Genomic DNA, 17591 nt, shown 5'->3' with positions numbered 1-17591 from the left:
GAGTTGTTTCCTCTCGAGAGCCAAGAAGAAACACAGGCTGCAGAGTCCCTGGTTCACCCTGAGAACGTTCTGCTGGTTCGCTGAGCGCCAGTGGATGCAGAAGCAGGTACGAAGTGCTCTCGGGAACCAGGATGCACGTGTTCCCGGGAAACAGATTTCTCCCATGGAAGACAGAGCCCTTTCCCTGGAGTACCTGCCCCAGAAACACTGGGCACCGAACTGCAGAGAGAGCTCCGCCAAGCACTTGGGGGAAGAGAATGCCAGACCTGCTGCTTCAGCTTGGGGATGAGCTGGGTACTGCGCATGCTCTGATGCTGTCGCAACCAGACAGACAGACACTCAGCATGACCCGAGGGGGACAAGCCTGTTTGTTTTCATTTACATAAACCTGCAGCAATATCAGCATGTTCCAAAGAAAGCTGTCAGCATACTTCGGACTTAGAAAAGACCCTCCCAAAGCAATTTACTCTTATTCAAAGGCCACCAAATTGCGACACAGATTCTGACTTGAAGAAGGCAGTGGACCAGTTTCGTCAGAGGTGGGCTTTGAGGAAAGTCGATCTTGGTCTATCGTGTGTTGCTGGTCTGTTTGAAGGAGCTCTCTGAAGCTGGGCAACAGGCGCTAGTCCTTGGAATAAAGGCCATAGGTTATAAGTTAAGAAAACATTTGCCTAAGGTCAAGGGAGTTTTACAGGCTGTTAGAGGAAGCCATTTGGAGACCCTTTGGGCATTTGCCTGTGGACCATGTGGTAACCTTTTGTCATTTTTGGAAGGGCCAGGTCAGGGACCTTAGTGGCCCACCCCGGGGACCGATGCTTCCCAGGAGCTGGACACCATCAGGATGTATTTGAGCTCAAGGCCTAGGTCGAAATCACCAGATCTCTAGAAGCACTTAGCGAAGAGCTTGAGCTGTGACGTTCAAGTCAGGAAACGCTGTGCGCTCCCCCCCCCCTCCGCCGTGTGCTCCCTCTTCTCCTTGCATGGTCGGTGAGACTCTGAAGGGGCCATCTGGACTCTGGCCGGATCTCTCCTCCGCTTGCCTCGTGGGTGCGTGCCCTCCACACCCATGCCTGTTACTGCACTGGAAGCTGACGGACTGCCTGAAGGTTTGTGGCACCAGGCCCTGAGGCTACAAAGGATGGGAGAGGGCAGGGCTGAAGGCACCATGTGCAGGTGGGGGATGTCTAGGTCTGGGAGCTCTGGAGCATGGCTGAGAATCCACTGTTCCTCCAACCCCTCAATACTATTGACGTAGGTTGCCCATCTCTCAGGATTAGCTCCTAAACCCAAGAACTAAGGGGAACAGCTCGCATGACAAAAAGTAGCTTTGCCCATCCACAACAGTTTGGTCTAGCCGAGGAGTGTCATTAGAATCCAGAGCTCCGGCCAAGCCACTTGCAAGCTGTGTCTCCGGCACGTTCTCTCCAAGCCCTGGCTCTGCTGTCGCGAAATGGGGTGACGACACCTCCCTCAGGAGGGCGTTGTGAAGATCGCATGGACGGGAGAAAGCTCTGCCGGTAACCAGCACAGAGAAGCTGTGCAGTGACCCCTCGCGTCCTGTCACACTGAAAGGGACCTAGATCAGATCTCGGCCAATTCCCTGTACACACGAGAACACTCAGGTCCTGGGGTGTTGTCATTTCCTCCTGGGTACCCAAGAGTTTCACCCCAAGCGCAGAAGAGGAACACAGGTTTCCTGTCTCCCGGTTGCATGTTTTTCATTCTACGTGACACATCTCTTTTATCCATTTACAAATACTGTACCGTAACGTTGTCCCTGTGCTGCATTAATAAGAGATGCCTTCGTGTGAATAACTTTTTGCTGTAGGACACGCAGTAGGGAAGAGGGGAAAGTAGACAGAAAGTGAGGTTTTGTGTATAAAGAATGAACCCTACAGAGGGGAGCTTAACGAAGGGCCTTGGACGCGGCGTGGGGGTTCTGATGAGACTAGCACACATTTGTATAGCGCCTCTGAACTCACTCTTCACAGAATGATGAGTCAGCATGATGCTGCCTCCTTATTGTCCTCACAGACATCTCCCGGCTTTCCTCTGACTAACGTGCCTCTCCAGAAGTTCAGGTAGACACTCTGACAAAACACAGATGAGCTTGCCTTGGGAATCACTGCCACGAAGTTTTCTGTGAATCTTCATTTTTCTCTCTCTGGCAGCTTCAAGATGAAGTGTAGAAGCAGTGACAGGAAGGAGCCACAGCATGGAGAGTTCTTTCATGGTTAGCAGGCCCCCTGACTGCTGGGGACAGCACACTCCCATTTAAAGAGAACTGCCAAATATGTCACCCTCGTCCCTGCCTTTCCTTTAATTACCCTGAACCAGTGAAGAGGTTTGTGTGTGGAGACAGCATAGGAAGCAGGCACAGGCCTGGATTTTTGCCGCCCTCCCTCTTCTGCCTCCTCCCCAACCTGCAGATCCACAAATGAGCCGCTCGCCGATGGAAGGTGAGATGCGGTCTCCTGGTTCGTAGGTGTCTGTCTTTGTGTCTCTATGTGCTTTTTCCATAGACGTGAACTTGTAATCGTAACTAAGGCAGCAGAACATGTTCTACCTCCCAAGAAGCAGAAGAATCAGTCACAATCTGTCAGAAAACAACTGTTTGCCAAGGAGCTATTCGAGAAGCACTAACCTTAGTTTAATATGTTATTGATTTTCTAAACTGTTAAGTATGGTTTATAATCGCAATAACCTACATGATACCACTCATTACGTCAGTTAATACCTAGTTTATTAGAACATTAACTTTCGCCACAGGCAATTAACTGACAAACTGTGTGTGTGAGAGAGAGAGAGAGAGAGAGAAAGAAAGAGAGAGAGAGAGAGACTTTTAATGAGAGATTTCTAAGTGAACATTAGTTAAGTGTTTCTAAATGGCTGTGGGAGCCTGGCAGTGTAGCCCAAACTCTTCCTATTCTTACCTTTTCTTCCTAGAAGAAACAGGCCAGTACTATGGAAGTATGAACCCCTCTGACATTAGTGAGCTAATTCACACTTAGCCATTACAAAATCATGTATATAATTAATTAAATGTCACTATAAATGGAAAGTGGTGTGTGTGTGTGTGTGTGTGTGTACATATACTGTGGGTAACTTTGTAAAAGGATAAGGAAGAGTTCTAAACTATGTAAAAACATTAAGTACTGCCCCCAAATTGGTGGAAGATAGGTTCATCTTTTTTCCGTTCTAGGGAGGTATCATAACATAACGAAAGTTATTTAGATTTTATTCTATGCTCAACTTAGTCTGTTTCTATGAAATATTGTCTACCTATCTATGCTCATATGACAATTTTTCCCTAAGGCCCTTTACAAAAAATGTTTAAGAATCTCAGTAAACTATATATATGAAAACATATATGTGCCTTAATAAGTTGCCTTGATATCTTTGGAGCTTGTTTGTTTGTTTTTGCCCACGCCCGCAGCATGTAGAAGTTCTCAGGCCAGGTATCAAACCTGCATCATAGCAGTGACCCAAGCCGCTGCAATGACCTCAGGTCCTTAACCCACTGAACCACAAGGGAACTCCAATATCTTTGTTTTTTAAAAAGCTTAAAAACTGGTATTTGAAGGATACAAGACTTCCAGAATGGTAGAGTAAGGAGACTGGCAAATCCTCTGCCTCACACACAATAATACAACTGGACAAATTGTCAAAACCATCATTTCCATATTGTTTGAAAATCTACCAAAGGCATACAACAAGCTGAGAAGCATTTGTTTATGCTCAAAAAACTGTTGAAATTCGGGTCTCAGGTATAAACAGTGTCAGTCTATGGCATTTTTATCTGTACGTGCTCCCTGTCTTTCCCTGCCTCTCACTAACCTCATTCTGGATGGCAGGTGAACAAAGCCATAAAATCAGGGTCTTCACTGCCAGTTGAGGCTAATCTAATCTGAAAATCCACACACAGGTACTCTGTCTGAAACAATAGTTATTTTAGTGACAAACAATCAGGGAAGGTCAACATCATACCTAAGTTGTGATACTGGATGAAACAATTTACTATACAACTCAGCAATTTCACTCCTAAGTATCTACCCCCAAAAGGTGAACACACAGGTCCACACATAGACTTGTATACAAATGTCCATAGCAGCACTATATGCAATAGTAAAAAAAAAACCTAAAAATAACCCAAACCTCCACCAATTAATGAATGGTTAAACAAAATGTGGCATACACATAAATATAATTCAGCAATACAAAAGAAGAAAATACTTCTATACACTAAAACATAGAGATAAATCTTTTAAAAAAGAGCTAAGTGAAAGAAGCCACATATTGTATAATTGCCCATATGTGGAAAGTCCAGAAAAGGCAAAACTACAGAACTAGAAAACAGATTAGTCATTATCAAGGACCAGGGGTACAACTGTAGAATAAATTTAAATAAGCAAATGGGATCATAATAGATTGTAATTACAGTTATGCAGCTCTATGATTTACTATAAAAAACATTTAATTGTACACTTAAAATGGAATTGTATATAAGAGTACCACAATGAAGCTGTTAAAAACTGGTATACAATGGAGTATAAAAATAAATAAATACGAGTAAGAATACTAGCACTAATTGAATAATCATTAGCTCCATTATAATAATCTTACTTCTCTTAAAGTATGACGCTTCTTGAAAAAGCATTGTAAGGTTCTAAGTAAGTTTTGTTTTTTGGGTTTGTTTGCTTTTTTTTTTTTTTTTTTTTTTTTGCCTTTTTTATGGCCACTCCTGCTGCCAATGGAAGTTCCCAGGCTAGGGGGTCAAAGTAGAGCTGCAGCTGCAAGCTTATTCCACAGCCACAGCAATTCAGGATCCAAGCCATGTTTGCAGCCTATACCACAGCTCACGGCGACACCAGATCCTTAACCCACTGAGCGAGGCCAGGGATCAAACCCACATCCTCATGGATGGGTTTGTTACCACTAAGCTGTAGTGGGAGCTCCCTAAGTAAGTTTTATAAAGCAAATCTTTTATTGCTTCATAATATACTAAAATAGAAAATTCTATGAGCCCCATTATTTTCCTTAGTATATCTTAAGAAATTTTCCCATCTAGAAATAGTTTCGTAAATCATAATAATAATAATTTCAGATAGTTATAGGTGAATCTATTCTGAAATTACAACATGCGTAATTATATAAACTACATATAGGATACAGGAAAAACACAGGATTTGCTCCATATTTCGTCTACTGAAAGAGGAAAGAATAATTGCTAATAATTTACTTTGGCATTAGCTTGGCATTAGACATTGCACTGAACAAAAGAGTGAATACCATTTCAGATAATATGTACCAAGGTCTTCTGAGATTAATATAATTGTGAATTTCTAAACTAATTGAGGAAGCTGAGACTATTGTCCTTATGTTCCTTCATAGTTTCTTTGCCAGAGGTTGATCAGAAGCTCAGTTTATATTTTGTCAGAACAACAGCAACTCAATAAAAAAGTTGTGCTGAAAAGATTTTTCCTAAAATGTAGGAGATAAAATTATGGCCAATATGCTTTATCTTTCTTTAAATTTAAAATGTTGGAAGAGCCATTTCTACCTATGAAAGTTATTTAACATATATGTATATATTTAAGTAAATAATATTATCTAATGTTGATGAAGTTTGATAATACCATATGGTGCTGTTGACCTTGCCAAATAGAAAACAATTTGTCAGTAGAATCTTGAAACACAAAATTCTTCATGCCTGTATCTAATTCTCTTTCTGAAAATCTATCCAAATATCCTACTACTTAAGCATTGCTTCAATAGATGCAGACTTTTAGGGGTTTAGGGTATGTTGTGGATATGAGAAAAAACAATCTGACTCAAAGAATCTTAAATACTTGCTAATTTCAAAGTGCCAGCCTGCATCATGATAAAAGAATTGACAGAGGTTAATGTAGGTTAAATCTCTTTTCCCCTCTGACATATTTTCCGCAAAGCCCATTCAGTTTCATTGCTTTGTCAATCATACCCCATGTAAATTAATAGAGATATTACCAAAAGATCTAGCCAAAGTGGGTCTGCAATTGTGGCCCTCAAGGCTAATGTAGAAACAATTGTCACTTAAGTCCCATTTCATAAAGTTTTATTGTTTTTAAAGCTTTCGGCACTTTTGTGACCTGCCATTGAGCATGCTCAGAGTCCTCATTTAGGTCCCCAAGCTTCTGATAGCTTTGCACCAAGCATATCATTTATGTAACAGGATGATAAATGCAGTTCTTCCTGTAGGCTCAAAGAGAGGACACAGGCTTATGAGAAGAGAACAATAGTTGCCCGGTAACTGCAGGATCTAAGCCAAGGGGCTGGCCCATCTGTGTAGGATTTGCAAAGCGGGTGGCCCAATGCTGGGTCTTCCAGCATTAACAGATCACCCACCTCCAGATCAGATAAGAGGGAGTTCCTGTCATGGCTCAGTGGTTAACGAATCCGACTAGGAACCATGAGGTTGCGGGTTCCATCCCTGGCCTCACTCAGTGGGTTAAGGATCCGGCGTTGCCCTGAGCTGTGATGTAGGTTGCAGATGCGGCTTGGATTCCGCGTTGCTGTGGCTCTGGCGTAGGCAGGCAGCTACAGCTCCGATTCGACCCCTAGCCTGGGAACCTCCATATGCCACGGGAGCGGCCCTAGAAATGACAAAAGGACAAAAAGTCAAAAAAAAAAAAAAAAAGAGTGGAATTGCTAGGTCATAGAAAATAGATATGTTCACCTATGGTATATAATGCCAAAGCATTTTCTAGTTATTATACCAATTTATCCTCTCATCTGTAGTATATGAGCATTCCAGTTGCTTTACCTCCTCAATAACACTGAGTATTTTCTTACTCATTTTAGCTGTTCTGTAGGGTATATAGAAGTGTATAGTAGTAGGATTTAGTTCAAGAAAGATTTAAGTGCTTTACCTCCACTCAAGTGAGAGGAAATTTGAGATTTAAAAAAAAAAAAACAACTTCAAATGTGTTTCCAAGAGCTCGAGGAACAAAAGAACAAGCATCTGACTTCTGCCTATGAATTTAAAGGCATGACTTATGGCTAGTGCTGTCCTTTGCTCTCCACACAGAGCAGAGAGGGCAGCCTAGGGAGCCAGCTCCTCTGTCAACAAAACTGAGTAAGAGGTGCATGCAGGTTTCCTGGGACCAAATATGACTTTGAAAAAGGGATCCAATCTGGGCTTTTTCAACATTTACTCCAACCCAGAGGACTGACTGGGAAACATAGGGACCCCAATTATAAACAGCTGAAATCCCAGAGGTCAAAGGTAAAGTTGTATACACCCAACCAGTCAAAAGGCATTCTCCTCACCAAGGAGTAGAAGTGGGAGGTCACCAACAGGAAAATTGCTGAGGACCCCATAAATGTACCCTGTGGGAAGGAAAGGGGTATCACTGGAAAAATACAATCACCAAAATACCTCAACACCTCATTCCAAATGAACTGACCACTTAAACTCATGCCTTTTTTATCATTGCCCTGGGGTCAGCCATATAGTAATTAGCAAACAATTAAGAGAAGAAGCTAGTTCCTGTCCTTTTCCTGTTGTCAGCTTCCAGCACTGGAGAAGGTCTGTGCTTAGGGAGGAGAAAAGTTTAACTGAATAAGTTTTTCATTTGAAGTAGGCCTTTACTAGACTGGAGTTAAGTCATACAAGATAAATTTGTCAGTGCTTTAAAGACATTAAAATTTTTTTTACTAGTTAAGAGGGAATGGAAAAACCAGGGGGCATATGGAGGATTTCATCCAGAAGCAGAGAGAAAGCAGACAGACATTAAGAATTACAAGGAGAAGGATGAGAAAGAAGAAGGAAGATTTTATATAATAAAGGTGATTGACAGTGTTTTAAAAACTCAGAAAAAAACCTCTGAAAATCTCAGTGTTGATCTCCTCTATGATATTCAGTCCTTTACAGACACGGTTTACAGGCATGCAAAAAACAGCAAAGTGTTTCAAGTTTATGTGAAAATTGCTGCAGTGCAGGTAAAGACAAATCAACTTCAACTACTACCCAATCATGCGCTTCAGAAAAAAGGCAAAATCATTCAACCAAAGGTGTGTCAGATAGACATCTCTGAGTGACAGCTACTTCTGCTTATCAATAAACAGTGATATCTGTGTGACTGTGCCTTAACTTGAAGACTGGTCCAACAAACTATTTTGACAGCTCTTGGGCCAGAAACAGCCCTGCTCCAGTTATAATAGCAGCATGTGTAATCAACATACAGGCTACTAAAGCTTCTGTGCCACGAGTAGGTTATAAGTTCAAGGGGTACATCGAGTGTAAGCACTCCGCCAAGTGACACACAACCAGCCATTTGTCCAACATCAAAGCCTACAGTCTTTAGAGTCCATTCTTCAAAAGTCTGGTAGACCAACGTACCTAGACCTTCAGGGAATGTAAACAATTTACCTAATCCTGTAGGAGTCAAGAGGACATCCCCACCTCATAAAGAAAAGCATTCCAAGAAAACCAAAACAGAAAAGAGTAAAATAAGTGGAAATGCTAACAGTCTTATTTTGAGTGGGCATGAGAAAACGGAGATGAAGGAACAACTATATATTAAAAAATACAGCTCGGAGTTCCTGCCGTATGGCTGTGGCTCAGGTTGCTGCAGAGGTGCATGTTCATTACCTGGCCTGGGAATCTCCATATGCCATGGGTGTGGCCATAAAAATATAAGTAAATAAATACAGTAAATAAATACAACTCAACTAGAAACTAAGAATCTTCTCTTTTGGCTTCTCAGAAAACACCTAGTACAGACCTCTTCATTATCCCTCGTCACCCTTCAAATTCTATTCTGGTTATCAAGTATTCAATAAAACTGAGATTTAACTGGTCAAAACAACTTTGGGGGTCCACAAACAATATCTGCCAACTCCACCTGTTGTCTTCAAATGCTAAAAAAGGAAAATAGAGTGTACAAGATTAGACATGACTGAAAAAGGATCTAGGTTTGTTTGCCAGCCTCCCTCACTAGGCTAATCAGCATTTATCAGAAGCCCTAATCAGTAACTTCAGAGCCAAGAGTGCTATCATCAATTTATTATCAACAGTATGAAGGATGGCAAATATTGATAAACTTATTTTTTCTTAATCCGGGCAAAGAAAACTAACCGATTTTTCCAAATAAAATGTTTTATGATTCTCCATTGTGCTTCATTCTATATGTACATTTTTCATGATAAATTGCAATTATTTGAGCTCTCCCTCTATGTTTCAAAATTAATTTTCCAAAGTCGGCATATAGTATTTACATCCTTTGGAAATGCATTACTTGAGGTTTTCTTTTCACCATTACTTTATACTGTCTACCCACATTTTTGTTCTCTGTATTCACTTTGTCTTTTCCTCCGACTACCAAAGAGAAAATATGGTGTATTAACAGGGGAAGTGAACAATGTCTGGTGTTTTGGTGGCTGTGGATTTAGATTGAAATACCAGGAACAGATTTAGTCTTATTTTGTTTATACAACGGGGAAAAAAAATTCAGCTTATTAACGTTTCATGGAATTTCACTCAAGCTTTGCCAAGTAGGAAAGTTGGACATATCCTGGGTAGTGACTTTTTAATTCTAATTTTAATAACCTAGAGATCAGATTGTTGTTTTCACATGATATATATAGTATCTCATGACTGGAGTTTTTTTGTCCTATAATATCTATATTGCTGTTGTTTTTCAATAGCTATATTGTAAACAGATGATATACTTCTTCATTGAAAACATTTAAAACACACACACAAACTTGAAAAAAACAAAGCAAAAAAAACAGCAGCAACAACCAACACCGAGGTTAAGGGGAAAAAAGTTAAAATGAAATAAGTTAAAATGTTTAGCATTAAAGGAGTTGGTATTGTAAATGTATTTAACTGTGCTCAATATTTCTAATTTTCTATGACATAAGTATATAACATTTGTAATGTTAAGAATATAAAACTAAAAGATTTGAGCAGTTAATTTGGAACAAACATTAGAGAGCCAATGATTTGGATTTTACTTTAAATGGTTAGATTAATTTAATGGCAGTTTTCATTGTCTGTACATTTAGAAGTCTTGGGGGAAATAATTTATAAGATTTCCACAAAATATAGTGGGTAAATATATATGTATGTATAGATATGTGAATGTCTCTCTCTATATTGTGTGTGTATATGTATATGTGTGTGTACGTATATATAGTTCAAAAGTATTTTATTGCCTATCTTGTATATAGTACTTTTTAAGTTATAGTTGCAAAATTTTATAACAGATATGGAACTCTGCCTTCCTGGAGCCTAGAAAACTATAAAGTGTAAGAATCAAAATGATTTTTTTATACATGTTTTCATGTATTTTTTTTTTTGGCCACACCCACAGCATGTGAAAGTTCCTGGACAAGGGATTGAATCCACACCACAGCAGTGACCCAAGCTGGCATAATGACAATGGCGAATCAGTAACCAGAGGCACCAAAAGAGAACTCCTGTTTTCATGTGGTTTTAATGGGATTACAGGATATTTTATGGCAGAGATGCCAGTGTTAGCTCAATCATCAAATAATTCCTTGTCTATTACTAGCATCAATGTCTGGAGGTTATTTCTAAATTATAACCATGGCCCAACTTTATGATGTCCTGAAACTTAACAACTCTAAACTTTTTGAAACTCTTTGTTAGGGATGTAGTTTAGGGTCTTTTAAAAAGTCTAGATAATATTGGTCTCAATACCTTGTAGATAGTCCAATGTCCCATCAAAGATTTTTGCAAATTCCTGGTAGAGGCACTAAAGTACAGGGAGGAACTCCAGCTCTGATTGTTTGCCTTCAATTAATTCTTTTTTTTTTTTTTGTCTTTTTTTAGGGCCGCACCCACAGCATATGGAAGTTCCCAGGCTAGGGGTCGAATAAGAGCTGTAGATGCCAGCCTACTCCACAGCCACAGCAACACAGGATCCAAGCTGTATCTGCAACCTATACCACAGCTCACAGCAACAGCGGATCCTTTAACCCACTGAGTGAGGCCAGGGATCAAACTTGAGTCCTCATGGATACTAGTTGGGTTCATTACTACTGAGCCACAGTGGGAACTCCTGCCTTCAATTAATTCTTATCCTGGACTCTGTGTCTCAGGATTGTTCCTTTCACTCTACCCTAAAGGAAAACCTAATATGAGACACAAATCCTACTCCTTGAGGCCTGAAGCCAAAAGCAAACAAGATATTATTTTTAAAAGAATTCTATTGAATAATATATGAGCATAATATACCAAAGTAAATTTAAACTGTATGTTAGATATGCTTATCCTTCAAATCCATTGATTACCTAGGTATCAACGAAACGATGTTGCCTGCCATATCAGTAAGCAAAGGATGTTGCAGCCATCAAGCCACAACAGCCACCCCAGACAGGAAGCCCTGAGGGAACTCAGGATGGAGACAAATGGGCTTCCCTCTGCCAAGCTCTGAGCCACTACAGCTGCCCGCAAAGGTGCACCCTGAGAGGACTCAGGATGGAAAAGCACAGGATACTGGCGTAATGGCCTTAGATAGCTGAGGTGCATATCATAGGAATGACTTCTGTGAGTCTAGACCTTGAATTTTCGCATACATAGAAAAGTGCTAAATTCATTAACTTGAGATGTTACTTCATTAACAGTAATCTTTTGATGTTCTGACTACCTGGTCTTTGTTTCAAAAACTCCTATATCCTGGCTCCTCCCTTACCTCTTCTGAGCAGTCTCAGAGCTATCTGAGCTATGTTCCAGGCTTAAGTCCTCAGTTTTGTCTGCCAAATAAAACATAATTCTCAACTTTTATGTTGTGCATTTTTTTTAAGTTGACACAGGTACAGGATATTTCTCCCCAAATTCACTGCCTCAAATAGCACTCTGGCCTCTTGACATTTCTTGAAACCCTCTACTCATCAAGTGAACTATAGTTTCACAATGACACTATTTTCTTACTCTATTATAGATGACAATTTAGGGTTTAGTAATATATATAATTCTATAATCACCACTTATAACCACTAACAAGAGAAATAACAAGTAACAAGAAAGTAACAAGAAAAATAACAAAACCAAAGCATTATGAACAGGAGCTCCCAGGAAGGGGGGAATTTTATATTTATTTTTTACAGATCCATTGACTGAATTTATCTAGCTCTTTTAAAAGAAAGTAAATCAGCATTAATTCATCCACGTTTGACACTGTGAAATGCTGGCACTGTGCTAGACTCTAAGAGCACTGTATTGACTGAAATAGATAAAACTCAAGCATTTATGCATTTACATATCTGGGGGAAACAAATTATCTCATAAATAGGCACAGCTGTATACAGTGCAGGTTTTTGTTATACAGGGAGCCTAATTTCAATGGGAAATTCAGAGAAAGCCTCTCTGACACGTAATCACATCATCATAGCATTAGAAGCCAGGCCTGGAAAGGGCAAGGAGGAAGGTGAACAAAGGGCCTGAGGTAAGAACACCCCAGTGTTTGAGGGGATCAAAGAAGGTCAGGAGTGAGCAGCATAGGGAGGGAAATGCAGGGCAAGGAGTTTGTAGAGGAAGAAAGAGGCCAGCTCCCAAAGGCTGTGAGATACTATTTTGGGCATAATGGGAATCCTTGAAATGTTTTGGGGAGGGGGAGGCATGATCCAGTTGACATCTTAAGGAGATCACTCTGTAGTTTAGGAGGAATAGATCCAAGAACAACATGGAATGGTTTTCATAAATCTAGAAGAGGTTATGAAATTGGAGCATATGACACAAATTAGATGTAAGATAACAGCTGTTTTTTTTTTTTTTTTTTTTTTTGGAAAGAGTTAGGTGTCAGGAAACAGATTCAATTAGTCTAATGAGAGAAGTGCCTATTAGGAGCATTAGTATTCTAGAATAAAATACCCAGGAGACAATACATACATGAACTTTCTCATGTAAGTAAAGGTCTCAACTACCTGAAATGCCTTTTTTCCATTTGATCACCATATGGAATATCCAATTCTAATGATCTCAAGTAACAAAGCAAAATAAGGTCATTCAGCTGCAGTTTCATGGGGCAAAGTCAAGAACTGCAAGTCTAACTGATACTAGCTTTGCATTTACACATCTCTATACAGCTGACTGTGTGACTGCTGCAGAGAAGAATAGGGCTCCCTACAATTGAGACTGTATCACCCAGGACACTTATCATTAATGTATGTCCTAGTTACTCTATTAACCATATAAATCTTTTGTGTAAGGTCGCTGGGATGGTGGAGAGACAATATATGCCGCATTATCAGTGTGTTGTACACTGTTGGTGCCAACCACTTGGTGAATATGGATAACTATATTATAGATTCAATAGGTGCTTTTTAATCAAATATACACATTTTAAGAAATAACTGAATTGGTTGTATACATATTACAATAAGGAGGCAATTATAGAGGGCCACTATATGCTAAAATTAGTTTCACATGTTACAGAAAAATATACTACCTTAGACAAGCTAATATTCAGAAAATTTTGTACAGCCCTTGCTTGCATTCTGGAATAGATCTGCATTTTCCTAACAACTAGGAGTATGTAAGTTAAATTTGGTGTAGGTTGGTCTGTTCCCCCAGTATATTTCCTTCCTTGCAAAACAATTGTGGAGACTTCTAAATTTAAATTATCACAGTAATTCAGAGGAAGTTATGCTGTAACCAGTCTCAGCCCTTAATAGCTTAGTCATATATGATGACACATGAAGTAGGCTTTATTTTGTATTTCAGTAAATTGACTGGTCCATTGTGCCTTTCTTTTCTGGAGGTTGAAAATGTTTGCTAGAAATGCCTCCAAGCATAAAAGATGAAGATAAAGCACAATTGGTCAGACCCCCTACAGGTTTTCATAACATTAATTCCTAATATTTGAGAAAAAAACTTCAACTTTGGTTTCTCTAAAATAAAAAAATTCTGGCATGGATGATTACCCATTCTTAACCATATTCTTAGCCCATTCAGACATTTGCTTAGTGGAAATTTCCCTGAAAATTAATAAAACAGATCCCAGTTTCAAAAATTCTTCATACTGTTTCAGAATTTATTTTCTGAGGGTGCCACCAAGGGATTCCTATAATCGTAAATCAGTTCTTAATTTTCTATAATATATAAAGTTTTGTTCTTACTGTCTGCTATCACATTCATGAAAATTATAAGCAAAAGGGGGTAAAAGAGCCCAAGGAATCTTCTAAATCTTCTTTCCTAATGTCCTGAATAATAGAAAACAAAGGAATTGGCCCCTTGAAATTTATTCAAGTTCAGCACATAGCTGGAGGGGAGACTGATAGGATGGAGTGGAGAAACACATAGTTAACTCAAGATTATTCACAGCTGCTCCCCTATCCAAATCCTTGCCTGCCAGTTCTGGGGCCTCTGGTTGGGCAGATTTGGAGAAATAGCAAGGTAAAGGAAGACAGGGGATGAATAGATATCCTGTATATTAGGAACATCATAGAGTGAGTTGTAAAGACAGAGAATGGATTGGACTGGATCTGGGGAGAGAGAAGATAGGAACTGGAGGAGACTAGGTTTGTGAGTTCAGGAGCATTTGTATAGAGGGAAGAGAGAGTTTGATTCTGCTGCCAAGCTTGTGATACTGTGGGAGAGAGAAAAAGATAAAGAGGGTTTTACGTTGGATTGATTTTTTAAAAGTATAACCATGCATAGCCATTTCTTTAAAGATTAATGTCTAGATATCTAAATAAATAAAGGGGCAGGAAGATAAATAAATAGATAGGAAGGTAGATAGTTATGGATAGGTAATAAAATAGTTATGGTAGGTAATAAAATAGCTATAAATTACCGAGAACCTACTATGAGTTCAGGTTTTTGATATAATATCTCTAATCCTGGCAGGGTAATTAATACTGTGCTCATTTTACAGATGAGAGAACTGAGGTTTGGAAGTATTAACTGGCTTGTTCAAAGTCACACAGCTATTAAATGGACTCATTGAAGATTTTAAGCTAATATGTATGAATCCCAAATCTATTAACTTTTCCCCTCTATCTTGCTGCTTCACCTTGCATTCTTCCTTCTGAGCAACGTACAGCAAGCTTTAGGAGGAAAGAATTATTAAGCTTCCCCTCTCATCCTTATTTTGCCAACATAAATATTCCCTCCCTAAATTTGTTTCACATTGAAACTAGAGACATAATATTTATTACATAATAGTACATAATTTAAAGGAACACAATTATCTGGTTCAGGTGAGTTTCATTTATCTTATTTCTTCAGTACTTTTAGTGGTGGTGACAAAACACATAGGAATATGTAATCACTGGTTTGTGATGCAGATATGTAATAGGCATTCTCCCTCTCTTCACACACATCACAGGCAAATTTGTGTTCTTCTCAAAGTCCCAAAGATTCATACAGAAATGAGAAAAACAAAAACCAGTACTGAAGGCCCAGTTCCCAGAATAAAATGGGAATATCACAGAAACACAAGACAGCACAGCTTCACTGATCATTTGCCTACCTGGAATACTGTCGGCAATATTCAGGTTCAGCCCTTTTTTTCTTATCAGAATGTTTGTCTGGCAGTGTTCTTACGGATTATCTATTTCTGCTGAATAACTTGCAGCAGGGCTGCTAATCAAGAGAGAAAAGAAGCTGCCTTTGGTGATGAAAATTGCTTTCCAGTGACTGATTGTGCTAATCAATCTTCTACGAGTGAAATCAGGAGTAAAAGATGGCCAATAATTGCAAAACACTGCTGCACACAGTGAAGAAAAATAACTGATGCACAAAGCACAGAAAAGCAACTCTTGAGAAAATGTTGCAGAGTTGGCTATTTTAAAAACATAAATGTTGGAAAGCAGTTTTTCATAGTTTAACACCTAAGCCTTATTCTTAATACATAGGTAAGGACCATGCCTATTTTACTCTGGCATTGTAGTATTTGACAACACTTAATTTGACAGTAATTTAGGATTTCTCATTTGAAATCTAAAAACTCATTGAAAGTTACAAAAATGACCAAGATTGTTGATGCATGGTTTAGAGTTAGCTTTCAATCTTAACTTTTAGCATATGATAATCACAACTGGATAGTAGAAAATCTTTATTTCTAATGATCCTCAACTGTCAGCACAGCTCAAGTAATTATCCACAGTGTTTGCCTCTTTATTCAAAGTTTGCTTATAAGTTCACTGTGATATTACAACTATGAAATCCAATGTGATGTTGACTCCATAGCAGATTTTGTGTAGACTTAATGTAGACGGTAGAAACTAAAACTTACACTCTTTCCCATTAAAACATATGAATTGCTTTTTCAATATGTTGTGCATTTAAGCCAATTTTTTAGGACTCTATTTGATTTTAGAGCCAATTACGTAAGAGATCTGGAATCATATATGTGAGTAAAATCTGTGAGATAATGCCTTAAATTTGGGAAATCAATTTTGGCTGCTAAGAAGCACATACCATGTTTCTTCAAACCTAAAGGAGCATCACTTGTAAAACTCACTGAACAATTAAGGAAATAATATGCCACAAATTAAATTATTATATTGCATTAATGAAAGTCCCACATGACATACGATCTGATCACACCAGCCTCCTTTTGCTTTCAAGTTTTCTTTTATTTCCAAGCAATTTGGAAATTTCTCCTGACTAGAGTGGCATGACTCAGAGTATATTAGACAATTTCAAAAGAATGTTAACAAAACCCAAAGCAGCAAAGTCTCTATGATGGGAATCTCTCTAAGGTCCCATGAAGCATTTTGTGTATTTCTTTGCACAAAATCATAAATTTTTGCTTACTCCTCCAGCGATAAAAATTAGCTTTAATAGCAACAAATTTGTGTCACACTTGTTATTTTTTAAGGCCAAATAATTCTATATTTCAAACAAAATGATATTGATAATTTTGTAATGCAGTAAAACATAACATGTTTAGAAAAATAATTCAACTAAAATGATATTAAAAGCTAGGACCGAGAGTGCATATGTGCAAGCAATGACAAGTAGGATGTAACTGCTAGCTGTACAGTGGTGATTGTAAGATACAGACACGTCTTCATCTCAGAGCAGTTAAATACGAAAAATGTGCATCTTAGAATTGATGAGATACAGTAATATATTGCAAGGTGAAACTTTAAAGATGATGATATCTGATTCCTTTATTTATATCATAGTAGCTCTGTTGGGCCTTACCCCACAAGCCTACAAGGCCTGTACATTCTCATCTTTGAGACCTAAGAAAGAGCTTGGAGTCAGCAACAGAGATATTAATGATGCAACAGGCAGGGGGATCTTACCAGTCTGAAGCAAGGTCCTGGAGCGATAACCCACCATGTGTGTGGTGAAGTGGGGGGGAGGGGAGATGGCCAGTTATGGGGGAATTGACATCAGGTTGGCTCATCAGTTACCAGGGAAACAAGCAGAGGGGGCACACCCCTCACAGCCCCTTTGATAAGGACAATCACTAGCTGGGGTCTGGGGTAAGTATGTAGGATCAGCAGTCATTTGAGTTGGGTGTAGGTGAAGCAGGCATTGGTTGGGCAGAGGATATACAGAGAATACCAGAACAGCCATCTTGAGCAGCGTGACCATACAAGTTCCATGTGGTTTAATGAATTAA

General features: G+C 39.1%; 1 protein-coding gene across 1 annotated transcript in view; it reads right to left on the bottom strand.

Moving 5' to 3' along the window:
• The window catches only part of LOC100521702 (melanoma-associated antigen B16-like), a 287354-nt gene extending 270045 nt beyond the window's left edge, over positions 1–17309 (bottom strand). The window contains exon 1 of the mRNA XM_085007602.1: positions 17269–17309. The gene's annotated coding sequence lies outside the window, so the exon portion shown is untranslated. The remainder of the gene's footprint in view (positions 1–17268) is intronic.
• Between the last annotated feature and the right edge of the window lie 282 nt (positions 17310–17591).

This window comes from Sus scrofa, chromosome X (genome assembly GCF_054392235.1).
Source record: "Sus scrofa isolate SSC_HxYL_T2T_F1_AM1 chromosome X, Sscrofa_HxYL_maternal_Yorkshire_Landrace_v2.0, whole genome shotgun sequence".
Lineage (NCBI taxonomy): Eukaryota > Metazoa > Chordata > Mammalia > Artiodactyla > Suidae > Sus > Sus scrofa.
Note: the sequence above shows the minus strand (reverse complement) of the source record. Positions and strands in the feature narration are given on the sequence as shown.